Source organism: Otolemur garnettii, unplaced genomic scaffold, assembly GCF_000181295.1.
Source record: "Otolemur garnettii isolate 467f Iridium unplaced genomic scaffold, OtoGar3 scaffold00062, whole genome shotgun sequence".
NCBI lineage: Eukaryota > Metazoa > Chordata > Mammalia > Primates > Galagidae > Otolemur > Otolemur garnettii.
This window is the reverse complement of record NW_003852457.1, coordinates 10,633,563-10,646,718: the sequence shown is the minus strand read 5'-3', so window position 1 is coordinate 10,646,718 and position 13,156 is coordinate 10,633,563. Positions and strand designations below refer to the sequence as shown.

Here is a 13,156-nt window from a genome sequence, read left to right as displayed (position 1 = left end):
GTGTTGTCTTTTTAATTTTGATGTTCACTGATCATTGATTGTGTATACAAATATGTATAATTGATTATTCTATTTATTTTTGATCCTGTGACCTTGACCTTATAGACTTTAATAGTTTCCTTTGATTTTTCTACAGATTCTCCTGTTATATGCAAATGGGAGCATATTTTGTTTTTTATATATATGCCTTTAATTTCTTTTTCTCATGTTACTGCATTAGCTAGAATTTCTATCAGAATGTTGAATTTGAGTAGTGAGAGCAGACATCCTTGCCATGTTCATCTTAGGGGGAAGTATTCAGTCTGTCACCATTAAATATAATATCAGCTGTAGTGTTTTTATAGATCCTTTTTATCAGGTTTAGTTAGTTCCCCCCTCTTTTTCCTATTTTTCTGAGATTTTTATCATGAATGAGTGTTGAATTTTTTCAAATGCTTTTTATGCATTGGTTAATACAACTATGTGATATTTTCCAGCTTTAACTTGTTAATATGGAGGATTGCATTCTATTTCAAATATTGAATCAGCCATGCCTCCCCAAAAGAAAGCCCACTTGGTTGTAGTGTTTTATTCTTTTTGTATAGTGTTGAATTCTGTTAGCTAACATTTTGGTAAGGATTTTTGCATCCATGTTAATGAAAGATATTGCTCTATAGTTTTGTTTTGAACTTTTTGTGATTTTGTATTATAATGCTAGGTTCATAAAATGAATTGGGAAGTATTCCATCATATATATTTTATGGAAGAAATGATATACAGTTAGTGTTAATTCTTCTTTAAACATCTGATAGAATTCTCTAGTCAAACTGTCTAGGCCTGGAGATTTGGGGAAGGCTTTAAACAATGAATTCAAGTTCCTTAGTAGTTACAGGGCTTTTCTAATTCAGTAATTTATAATAGTGATTTGGGAATGACAGTTCTTTACTTCCAGTGCTTGCAGAAGTGTTGTGCCAATTCTGTCTCGGCTCCATGGTGTCTGATAAGAAATCTCTGTCATTTGAATTATGTTCCCCGTCTATGTAAAGTATTATTTTACTCTTGCCATTTTCTACACATATATATTTTTTCATCTTTGGTTTTCATAAGTTTGACAATAATAGGTATTTTTTGTTGACCCCTTTTCTTTCATTATTTATTTTAAGTTAGGATTTAGGATTTATTTTAATTTAATTTAGGATTAAGATAAAGGTACATATAATTAGGTTACATTATTTGCATGTGTTAGGTAAAGTCTAAGTTGTATTTGAGTCCTTAGATGTGCAAAAATTATTTCATTTGGATGTGATCCAAGTTACCTGTTTTTTCCTTTTTAAAATTATATTTGTAAATTTCCTATTAATATAAGGACACAAATGATTAGGTTACATTGTTTGTGTTTGTTAGGTAAAGTTCAAGTTGTAGTTCAGCCCTTCCCTTAGGTGGTGTGCCATGTGCCCCTACATTGCGCCCATTAGGTGAGAATTTACCAGACACCCTCCCTCCTCCCCCTACTTGAATTTAATTGTGTTTTTCTTTCATGTGAGTATGTAATTATTCATCTACTGGTTTCATACTAGTACTAAGTATATTGGATACTCGCTTTTCCATTCTTGGTTTTTGTTTTTTTTTTTGAGACAGAGCCTCAAGCTGTCACTCTGGGTAGAGTACTATGGCATCACAGCTCACAGCAACCTCCAACTCCTGGGCTCAAGTGAGTCTCCTGCCTCCACCTCCCAAGTAGCTGGGATTACAGGCGCCTGCCACAACGCCTGGCTATTTTTTGGTTGCAGCCATCATTTTTGTTTGACAGACCCAGGCTGGATTCGAACCCTCCAGCTTAGGTGTATGTGGCTGGTGCCTTAGCCACTTGAGCTACAGGCACTGAGCCCTCACTTTTCCATTCTTGTGATACTTTATTTAAGAAGATGTCCTCCAGATCCATCCTGGTAAATGCAAAAGATATAACATCTCTTGGCTTGGTGCCTGAAGCTCAGTGATTAAGGGGCTGGCCACATACACCGGGACTGGCAGGTTCGAACCCAGCCTGGGTCTGCCAAACAACAATGACAACTACAACAAAAAAAAATAGCTGGGAGTTGTGGTGGGTGCCTATAGTCCCAGCTACTTGGGAGGCTGAGGCAAGAGAATCACTTTGAAAGAAACCAAGCCGCAAAGACAAAAAGGTGAACCCCACTTTGATGCAATAATTGATAAAATTTATTACACCTGCAGGGGGCTGATACCTTCTTAGAGGCATGCAGCCCCAAATAGTGGGTGAGAAATCCTTTTATACTGTTATTCTGCATAATCAGCAAGCTAGCGCAATACAGAAGCCAATCATAGCGGTTAGAGAGGGATCGCAAGGTAAGGGTGCGTATTGATTCATAAGTCACAAGATACATCACAAACACATTACTTCATCATCATAAGATGGGGCATATCATAAGGGGTTACACAATTCAGGGTGGGGGTAACATGCAAACTTAAAGTACATTAACTAACAATTCATCAAATAAAGGGTACGACCAAGTATTAGACAAGTTTCCGAGAACTTGGGCCTGAAAACAACTTGGGCCTTTTCACCTGGAGAATCCACTCCTCCCTTCCTTCCTTCTTATCTTCAAGCTTCTTCCCAGAACTTAACTTCTCCTCCCTTGTGGGGGCTGAGGCTAAATGGCTTAGGAGAAATTCCTTTTTCAAGTATAATGGGTTTGTTGCATTTCTTACTAGTCCTGGGGGTTAGGGGCTGGGGGCTCAGTTATTACAGTCCCCACTGGTTTTATTGATAAATTGAGTCCTCAATGTACCTGAGTTGTTTGGGACAAAGGGGCAAGGACTATGAAGTGGTTAAACATAATGAGACTGCCGGCTAAAGTTTTGTTAAGGTTCCTTGGTTCCCAAAAGAATATTATTTCTGGCAAAGAGTTTAGGGATTTTTCTAAATGGGCAACAGAAATTTCTAAAGCTCGAAAATCTGCATTGAGCTGAGTGGTAAAAGTTTTCATATTTGGGTTGGATAATCTTGAAGCTAAAATTATGGTGCTCATAACCATAGAAGTATTTCTAACATTAAATACTGCATCTAAAAAAGTAAATAAAGGGGATATTACAGAAGCTATAGGAGGCGTGGGAGCTGCAAACAGCATTTTTGAATTTGAATCGGTATTATCTGGGGCTTTACTGGCCAAAGCTTGGACATTGGGGATAAGAATTAACAGTGGCTCTGGACTGTGGGGGATTTTCTGAATAGTGAACAAGAAGCCAGGGTCCCACCCACTAACGTACGGTGTAACACCCCAAGTTAAACCTGTTTCCCATATTGTTTCCTGCCAATTTTTCATAGACAACTTGATAGGATTACAATTGAAATTTGAAGTACAAATACCTGGTCCTTCCCTTCGGAAGTCTATTTGTAGGTCCCTGGACAGTCCCCATGATGCTATAGTTTCACAGTCTCAGTTGAACTATACTATAATAAATTACTATAATAGTAGTTTTTTTTGCATTCCCACAATAATGTCCACCTCTGTTGGTTGAAGGGCATAAGGTAGAAGTCTATATATCTAAGTCCCTGGGCATTATACTGGTTTATGCAGCTCCAAATTGGATCCCCCTTTCCTCAGTACCTGGTCTATGTGGTTCCGGTCCAGCCATAGCCAAAGAGGGCTCAGAGGTCGAAATGGAAGACTGGCCAAGCGTTGGCTTCTTTTATGCCTCTGTCCTTGGTCATGGAGAGGATCCATGGAGCTGAGACACAGGCTACTTCAGTGCCATCTACGGTATAGGAGAGGATCCAGTCATAGGGGACTGGTTGGTGCTGATCATAGTTTTCTTTTCTGCTGGTTCCTTGGTTGGTGTGGAGCAGGCAGATGAGGAGGGAGATCTGTGCCACCAGGTTTTTAGGGGGTCCCCGGGGACTTGGAGTGCCATGTTGCAGGGATGTAGTCCTCTGCGGCCTTCTTAGTGTGGGAGTAATGGATCCACACCTTCTTTGCTGGCTGTTGGGGTAGTTAAAATAACAGGGTAAGGCCCTTCCCAATATAGAGTTAAGCTTTCAGGGTTATATCTCTTTACCCAAGCCCAGTCTCCAGGTTGGAAGTTGTATACCTGTTCCATGGTATTGGTGGCCTAAGAGTTGACCGGCTGCATGGTCTCCCGGAGATCTTTGCGCAGCTTTAATGTAGAGCCTGTAAGGAAGTGAGAAGTTTATGGTTATGGACGGGGCCCAACAGTTCATCAGTTAGTTTTGTGAGTATTGGGGGTGGAGTTCCATGGACTATTTCAAAAGGAGTTAACCCTTGATGATAAGGAGTACACCAGGCCCTCAATGGGGCAAAGGGGAGGAGGTCCACCCAGTTGCTGCCAGTTTCTATGTGTAATTTAATCAAAGTTTCATTCTTTTTACCTGTCTTGAACTTTGAGGCCTATAAGTACAATGTAATTTTCATGTAGTGTTTAAGGCGGCCGCCAAGTTTTTAGGAACCTGGGTTATAAAGGCCGGGCCATTGTCGAACCCCAGGGTGAGGAGCAAGCTGAATCTTGGGGTAATATCAGTGAAAAGGTGTTTTGCCACTGTTAAGGCTGTTTCCCTTTTGCATGGGAATGCTCCTGGCCCTCCTGAAAAGGTATCAATTAAAACCAACATGTATTTATACCCATATTACCCTGGCTTGATTTCAGTGTGCCTCGAAGACATGATCCCATGTGCTGAGGCACTCAGGCAACATTTACCTTGTTACAGGGGAGGCACCTGGTGGTTGTATCTTTAGTCCATTCATGGAGGCAGGAAATTGTGCAGGCATCTGGAGATGAGCTGGCAGTGGTTCTCTGGTGTAGCTGGTTAACAATTTATTCCTTTGATGTTCCGAGGAAGGAAGGCAAATGAGCCTGTTCCCAAGGAGTCCATCCCAAGGGCCTACTGGATCTTGCCATCTGTTCTGATGAGGGTGGCAACAGGTGGTCTGGGCCCCACTGGTTTTAAGGCCCTTATGAGTGGGTCTCCTAGTGGACTTTCACTGGGGTGGCCCTGTTGGAGAGCTGCACTGTCGCTGGTGGTTGGGGGCTTGCTAGTCCTGGGGGGAAGAGGGGTTGTCCTCAGCCCAGACCTGGGCTGTAAGGCACTATCAGGATGGCTCCAGCCAATCCGAAGGAGTCAGTGATAGAGAACAGTCAGGCATGACTCTGGAGCAGGCACTCAAATTTGCACCTGCGTTTGCTAGACAGTTCACAAGTGGCCTCCAATAGGCACAGTTATTCAATTATTATGAGTTTCTAGGGGACTTTAAGGAGAAAAGCCCTGGCCCTGTTAAGCAGAGTTCTCTTTAACTCAGATTTTTGTCGGCGTTTGTGTCCTGGCTGAAGTTTGAGGACATTGTTTTTTCCAGTGTTTCAGTCCCTTGTAATAAGGGAAATTAGAGTCTCAATTTGGTGGAGTTCTATGGGTGCCTGTGCTTGGGGAAATTTTCCGGGTCCTCATGTGCCTCTTGGCTGTTGCATTTACAGGTTTTCTATTGTGAAAAACCTGCAGGGCTACTTTTATCAACTCACTGAGATTTTGTGTCTCATAACTCTTGAGTTTCTATAGTTTCCTTTTAATATCAGGGGCCAACTTGGTAACATAGGCTATCTTTATGGCCCAGGTGATTTCCAGGGCTTCTGGGCTAACAAGAGTGTCAACTACGTAAGCTGTGAAGGCCTTTAATAGCCTTTCTAGAAAAGCCATGGGGTTTTCAGTGGCTCCCTGAATGACTCCACTAATTTTAGTCAAATTGGTAGGAGCTGTTTTAAGGTCCTGACTCAGAAGTTGGTGGTACTGTGGTAGAACCTCCTTACCTTCAGCTGAGGTATGGTCCCACGGGGGTTGGTTACTTGGGAATTGGGCCTCAGTGAGGTGGTACTGGTGCTAGGATGTCCATCTGGACCTAAAACAGCTTTCCTCGATTCTCTTTGAATGCGTTTGTGTTTTTCAGCCATGAATAAAACCTGAAGGAGTTGTTGGCAGTAGTCCCAAGTGGGTTGGTAAGTGTTACAAATAGTCTCACCACTAGAAACCTATGGTTTCTTTGAAATAGAGGAATTCTGGCCTTTGCAGTTGTATAAGCTACTGATGGGAAAAGGAGAACATATAAAGGGCTGTTCCCCTGCTGTAGGAGTTAATGGACATAAAGGTAAGATAGGGATCTCCAAAAGTGCTCCTGCCTCTGGGGAATTTGGGACAGAAATAGGGACTGGGCTTGCTGGTTGGTATGGGGTCCCTCCCCGAGTTAGTGAGGATTTTCTAGGGGGCTCCCCTGCCATTTCGTTGGGGTTCCAGGGGCCTGGTGGGTGGAGGTGTGATTGTGGAAAGCAGGATTTTACTTCTTTTTAGGGAGGATCTGCGGAGCCATTTTGGAGGTGACTTTACAAAGTTTTGTCCATATTTCTATGTATGAACTTGATAAGTATGGCCTGTTCCTCCTTCTACAACCTCCCACACGGCCTGGCAAAGGGCAGGGTCAAAAGATCCCTCAGGTGGCCAGCTGACCTTGAATGGTAGCCATTCCAACTCGTAGAGTGTTTGCAGATGGTCTCTGGAAAGCTTGCCTCTAAATTATTTCTGTCTATCACGGTAAAGGCTAATTTAAAATGATCTGTGAAAGAATCAAGGGGGGTTTGGATGCTGATCCGTGCCTTTCCTATGACGTCCCTTACAGCTCGCTTTAGGTAGGTGCAGACCTTGTCCACCAAGGGTTGCAGGAGAGCTAAACTTGCCAAATCCTGCAGAGCTTCCACTTGTAAACCTAAACTTTCAAACCAGGTCGGGGGAAGCCCTGATGGTGGTGGCCCAAGGGGTACCCACCTACAAGCTCCAGCCACCACCTCCAATTGTCAAGCTGAGATTTAAAGCGATCACCCCAACCGGGGCTCAAGTAAGGGGCTCTATAATAGGCGTGAAATAAAGCAAAAACTCCTAAGTATAGAGAAAGCCTATTATCTGGAGACAAACCCCTGTAAGGAAAGGAAGGAGTGGGGTGACAAAACAAATGAACCAGGAAGTCGGCGGGGTAGGAGTTTTGGACCCACCAAGGGTGGAGTGTAACTGTACAACTTGTCCAGGAATACCACTGGAGCTGGTGGCACCTGGTTGTTCAACAGCCAGGCAGGTGCCAAGAATGTATACCTCTTTCTTGAGTGCACTACCCTCCCGAATTCCCCTACCTACAGTAAAAACACCTAATATTTTTCTGACAAAAAAGGCAAGTAGTGGTGGGAACTATCCTAGATAAAATAACTTTATATTCTAAAGTCACATCATCACTTCTTAAAGGGGCAAACATGGGGGGGGGAATGAATATAAGGAGAATAAATACAGCAGCAATTATATTTCACAGTTTTAAAAAAGAGCCGTGGCCCTGACCATCTATTACATGCACAGGTCTTCTACATAAAATTGCTTTCTTATACAGTGTCTACACCAGACCTCCTTTTGCACAGTTTCTTTTCCTTCCAATGACATTGGCTGGTCTCCTGGGGTGGGGGGGACTTCTACTCTGGGGACCCTGGAACGTTTCCAGGGACACCTTCCCTCAGAGGGACCACCGCCCTTTAGAGACCGCCCACCGATCAGCAGAACTTGTGCCCACGAGAGTTCTAAATGGCTATTTACTCTTTAGTACTCCAGACAAACACTAAATGAAAAGAATCTACAAATTAAACATAAGGGTGACAGACAAATTTAGCATACATTTACTAATAAACAAACAGCACAATCCTTAAAAAGAATTTTACCACTTTAAAAATACACTAAAAGGAGCTTTAAAACACCAATATTTACTAAAAGACAAGGCACAAAGATTTCTCCTGAAGTGAAACTAAAAAGAGTTTACTATCAGAGTTAACCCATGATTTACTTAAATAAATGTTCAAAGCTATAACACTAAGGTCTTATGCAGACCTTAAAAAGACATTGGACAAAATGCAGGAATTTACAAAGCAAACATAAACATGACAAGTCCAACACAAATTTGACTGGCAAGTTTCACACAATCTTACTTTCATAAAGTTTCAACCTTAATTTTTCTAATAGCTCAAAATGAAAATGAGGAAGGGAAAAATGTGCCACTTTTGAAAAGAGGAACAGCTTTTGGGTACAAAGAGGAAGTTGAGCTAACAGCCACACTAATATCCAATACACACTACAGGAGGGAAATGGACGGACAGAGAGATGGACAGACAAATATCAGTCAGATATAAAGTTATTCCTGACTCTCATTCAGGTGCCCTCCCGGCCATGTCCCCAAAGGGATTCTCAGCTCAATCTTCGCCTATGGGGAGGTATAAACCCCACTCCAGGTCGCCTCGAGGGGCCCACCACTAAGCCGTATGATAGAGTCCTGGAACTGCGGGTTGGGGTCCAATCCGACTCTGTAGCCTTAGCTGTGGAGCCACATATAAACTCTTTCACTCACACACTCACTCACTCATTTATACAGGACATAACATGTACAGAACATAAAAAACAATAAACCTAATTAGTGAGATGGGGGGCTGTCTCCCTTGCCCCCCCCAAAATAGCCTCCTAGCTGCATCCAGCATATACCTACAAGTAGGCAGTAGGAAGCCTAGCTCCTCTGATGGGGAATTTCCCCAGACCTCTGAACAAGACCATACAAAGACAGACACAGACAGCACCAAAAACAGGGACAAACAGAGAAACTCACTGAATTGGAAAATTGAGGAACCTGGGACTATAAATCCGTGCTTGAGGACTCTGGGGCAGGGAGAAAACTCCCCAGGGCCTACCCCTAGAGCTGTCAGCCGGAGGTGGGCCCAGGCAGGGGTCCACAAATCTCACTGGGGCCTCCAATTGAAAAGAAACCAAGCTGCGGAGGCAAAAAGGTGGACCCCACTTTGATGCAATAATTGATAAAAATTTATTACACCTGCAGGGGGCTGATACCTTCTTAGAGGCATGCAGCCCCAAATAGCGGGTGAGAAATCCTTTTATACTGTTATTCTGCATAATCAGCAAGCTAGCGCAATACAGAAGCCAATCATAGCGGTTAGAGCAGGGTCGCAAGGTAAGGGTGCGTATTGATTCATAAGTCACAAGATACATCACAAACACATTACTTCATCATCATAAGATGGGGCATGAGGGGTTACACAATTCAGGGTGGGGGTAACATGCAAACTTAAAGTACATTAACTAACAATTCATCAAATAAAGGGTACAACCAAGTATTGGACAAGTTTCCCAGAACTTGGGCCTGAAAACAACTTAGGCCCTTTTCACCCAGGGAATCCACTCCTCCCTTCCTTCCTTCTTATCTTCAAGCTTCTTCCCAGAACTTAACTTCTCCTCCCTTGTGGGGGCTGAGGCTAAAAGGTTTAGGAGAAATTCCTTTTTCAAGTATAATGGGTTTGTTGCATTTCTTACTAGTCCTGGGGGTTAGGGGCTCGGGGCTCAGCTACTACAACTTTAGCCCAAGAGTTTGAGGTTGCTGTGAGCTGTGATCCATGGCACTCTACCAAGGGCAATGTAATAAGACTCTGTCTCAAAAAAAAAAAAAAAATGTAATGTCTGCATCTTTCTTTATGGCTGAATAGTATTCTGTGGTATGTGTTTTTTCATCCATTCATAACTTGATGGGCATTTGCATTGTTTCCACATCTTGGCAATTATGAATTGAAATGCAGTAAACATTCTAGTGTAAATGTCCTTATGGTAAAAGGATTTTTTTTCTTCTGGGTAGATAGCTAGTAATGGGGTTGTGGAATAAAATGGAAGACCTGCTTTTAGCTCTTTAAGGATTCTTCATATTTCTTTCCAAAAAAGCTGTATTAGTTTGCAATCCCACCAACAATGTATGTGTTCCCCTCTCTCCACACCCATGCCAGTATCACAGTTGTAAGACTTTGTGATGTATGCTGTTCTCAGTGGGCTTAGATGCTATCTCAGAGTGGTTTTTTATTGTATCTTTTACTTATTTTTTAAATTTTATTTCAGATTAATATCAGGGTACAAATGATTAGATCGCATTGTTTGGGTTCTTAGGTAAAGTCCAAGTTGTTGTTGAGCCCCTGACCTAGAGGGTGGGCTGTATGTACTTTCATTATGCCTGTTAGGTGAGAGCCCACCAGTGCCCTTCCCTCCATACAGCTATTTGAATTTAATTGTGTTTTTCTCTTTTTGTGGGCATATAGTTGATTACCTATTGGTTTCATATTAGTATTGAGTACTTGCTTTTTCATTCATGTGGTATTTTACTAAGAAGAATGTTCAATACCTCTATCCAGGTTAATACAAAAAATGCAGTCTCTGTCTTTTATGCCTGAATGGACTAATAGACTAATAGGACTATAGTCTATTAGTCCATTCATAGGTTGATGGGCACTTGGGTTGATTTCACATCTTGGCGATTGTGAATTGAGCTGCATTAACAATCTAATGCAAATGTCTTTATGGTAAAATGATTTTTTTTCTTCTGGGTAGATACCTAGTAAGGAGATTGTAGGATCAAATGGAAGGTCTACTTTTAGCTCTTCGAGATTTCTCCATATTTCTTTCCAAAAAGGCTGTATTAGTTTGCAATCCTGTCAGTAATATAAAAGTGTTCTCTTCTCTCCACATCCATGCCAGCATCTGTAGCATTAGGACTTTGTGATGTCAGCTGTTCTCACTGGGGTTAGATGATATCTCAGAGTGGTTTCGATTTCCGTATCTCTGATGATTAGGGACAATAAGCATTTTTTCATGTGTTTGTTGGCTGTTCGTCTGTCTTCTTCAAAGAAGGTTCTATTCATGTCTCTTGCCCAGTGATAAATAGGATTGTTTTCCTTTTTTCTTGTTGGTTAGTATGAATTCTCTGTAGATTCTGGTTATTAACCCTTTGTCAGATTTATAACATAGAAATATCTTCTCCCATTCTTAAGGTTATCTGTTTACTTTACTTGTTGTGTCCTGAGATGTGCAGAAGCTTTTTTGCTTGATCAGGTCTCATTTATTTATTTTTGTTGTTGCTTTGATTGCCAATAAGGTCTTCGTAAAATCTTTCTCCTGACCGATACACTAAAGAGTTTTTCCAACCATTTCTTCTAGAGTTTTTATTGTTTCATATCTTAGATTTAAATCTTTTATACTGTGAGAGTCAATTTTTGTAAGTGGTAAGAAGTGGTATGGATCCAGTTTCAGTCTTTTACACATAGGTAACCAGTTCTACATTTCTTACATAGGGATTCTTTTCCTTAGTGCATGCTGGGGAAAAGATCAGATGATGATATGAGACTGGTTTCCTCTCTAGGTTTTTTTTTTTTTTTTTTTTTGAGGCAGAGCCTCAAGCTGTCATCCTGGGTAGAGTACTATGGCATTATAGCTCACAGCAACCTCAGATGCTGATATGAGATGGTTTCATCTCTAGGGTTTTTTTTTTTTCTTTTTTGTTTGTTTTTGTTTTTTTGAGACAGATCCTCAAGCTGTCACCCTGGGTAGAGTGCTGTGGCATCACAGCTCACAGCAACCTCTGACTCCTGGGCTCAAGTGAGTCTCCTGCCTCAGCCTCCCAAGTAGCTGGGACCACCAGCGCCCGCCATAATGCTCAGCTATTTTTTAGTTGCAGCCATCATTGTCGTTTGGCAGGCTTGGGCTGGATTCGAACCTGCCATCTCAGGTGTATGTGGCTGGCGCCTTAGCCACTTGAGCAACAGGCGCCAAGCCATCTCCATTTTTTTATGGTTGCATAGTATTCCATGGTGTACACATATCACAATTTGTTGATCCATTCATGGGACAATGGGCACTTAGGTTGTTTCCATGTCTAGGCCATTATGAATTGGGCTGCAATAAACATTCTGGTGCAAATGTCTTTGTTGTAAAATAATTTTTGTAAAATAATTTTTTCTAGTTTCATCTGGGTATATACCTAGTAGAAGAATTGCAGGACCAAATGGTAGGTCTACTTTTAGTTCCTTGAGTGTTCTGCAAACTTCTTTCCAAAAAGGTCGTATTAGCTTGCATTCCCACCAGCAGTGTAGAAGTGTTCCCTTCTCTCTGCATCCATACCAACATCTGTAGTTTTGGTATTTTGTGATGTGGGCTAATCTTACTGGAGTTAGATGATATCTCAAAGTGGTTTTGATTTTCATTTCTCTGATGATTAAGGATGATGAGCATTTTTTCATGTTTGTAGGCCACGTGCCTGTCTTCATCAGAAAAGTTTCTGTTCAAGTCTCTTGCCCACATAGAAATGGTGGCATTTATTCTTTTCTTATTGATTAGTTTGAGTTCTCTGTAGATTCTAGTTATCAAACCTTTGTCAGAAGCATAATGTGCAAAAATCTTCTCCCATTCTGAAGGTTTTCTGTTTGCTTTACTTATTGTGCTTTTGGCTGTGCAAAAGCTTTTTAGTTTGATCAGATCCCAGAAATGTATTTTGGGTGTTGCTTCAATTGCCTGGGGGGTCCTCCTTATAAAATATTCTCCCAGGTCAATTTCTTCAAGGGTTTTTCCTGCACTCTCTTCTAGTGTTTTTATAGTTTCATGTCTTAAGTTTAAATCTTTTATCCAGTGAGAATCAATTTTTATTAATGGTGAAAGGTGGGGGTCTAGTTTCAGTCTTCTACACGTCACCAGCCAGTTCACTCAGCACCATTTGTTAAATAGGGAGTCTTTCTCCAACTGAATATTTTTGATAGGCTTGTCAAAGATCAAATGATGATAAGTAGCTGGGTTCATCTCTTAGTTCTGTATTCTGTTCCATAAATCTACTGCTCTGTTTTTGTGCCAGTACCATGCTGTTTTGATCACTATGGATTTTTAGTATAGCCTGAAGTCTGGTAATGTGATACCTCCTGATTTGTTTATTTCTGAGTAATGTATTTGCCATTCGATGTTTTTTCTGATTCCATATAAAATGAAGTACTATTTTTTTCAAGTTCTTTGAAGTATGACAGTGGTACTTTAATGGGATTGCATTAAATCTGTAGATTGCTTTGGGTAGTATGGACATTTTTTTTTTTTTTGAGACAGAGCCTCAAGCTGTCCCCCTAGGTAGAGTGCTGTAGCATCACAGCTCACAGCAACCTCCAACTCCTGGGCTCAAGTGAGTCTCCTGCCTCAGCCTCTCAAGTAGCTGGGACCACAGGTGCCCACCACAACGCCTGGCTATTTTTTGGTTGCAGCCATCACTGTTGTTTGGCA

The 13,156-nt window shown here is 41.5% G+C and overlaps 1 protein-coding gene across 2 annotated transcripts in view; it reads left to right on the top strand.

The window, feature by feature from the left end:
- The window catches only part of CCDC138 (coiled-coil domain containing 138), a 128,345-nt gene that overhangs the window by 69,117 nt on the left and 46,072 nt on the right, over positions 1-13,156 (top strand). The window lies entirely within an intron of this gene.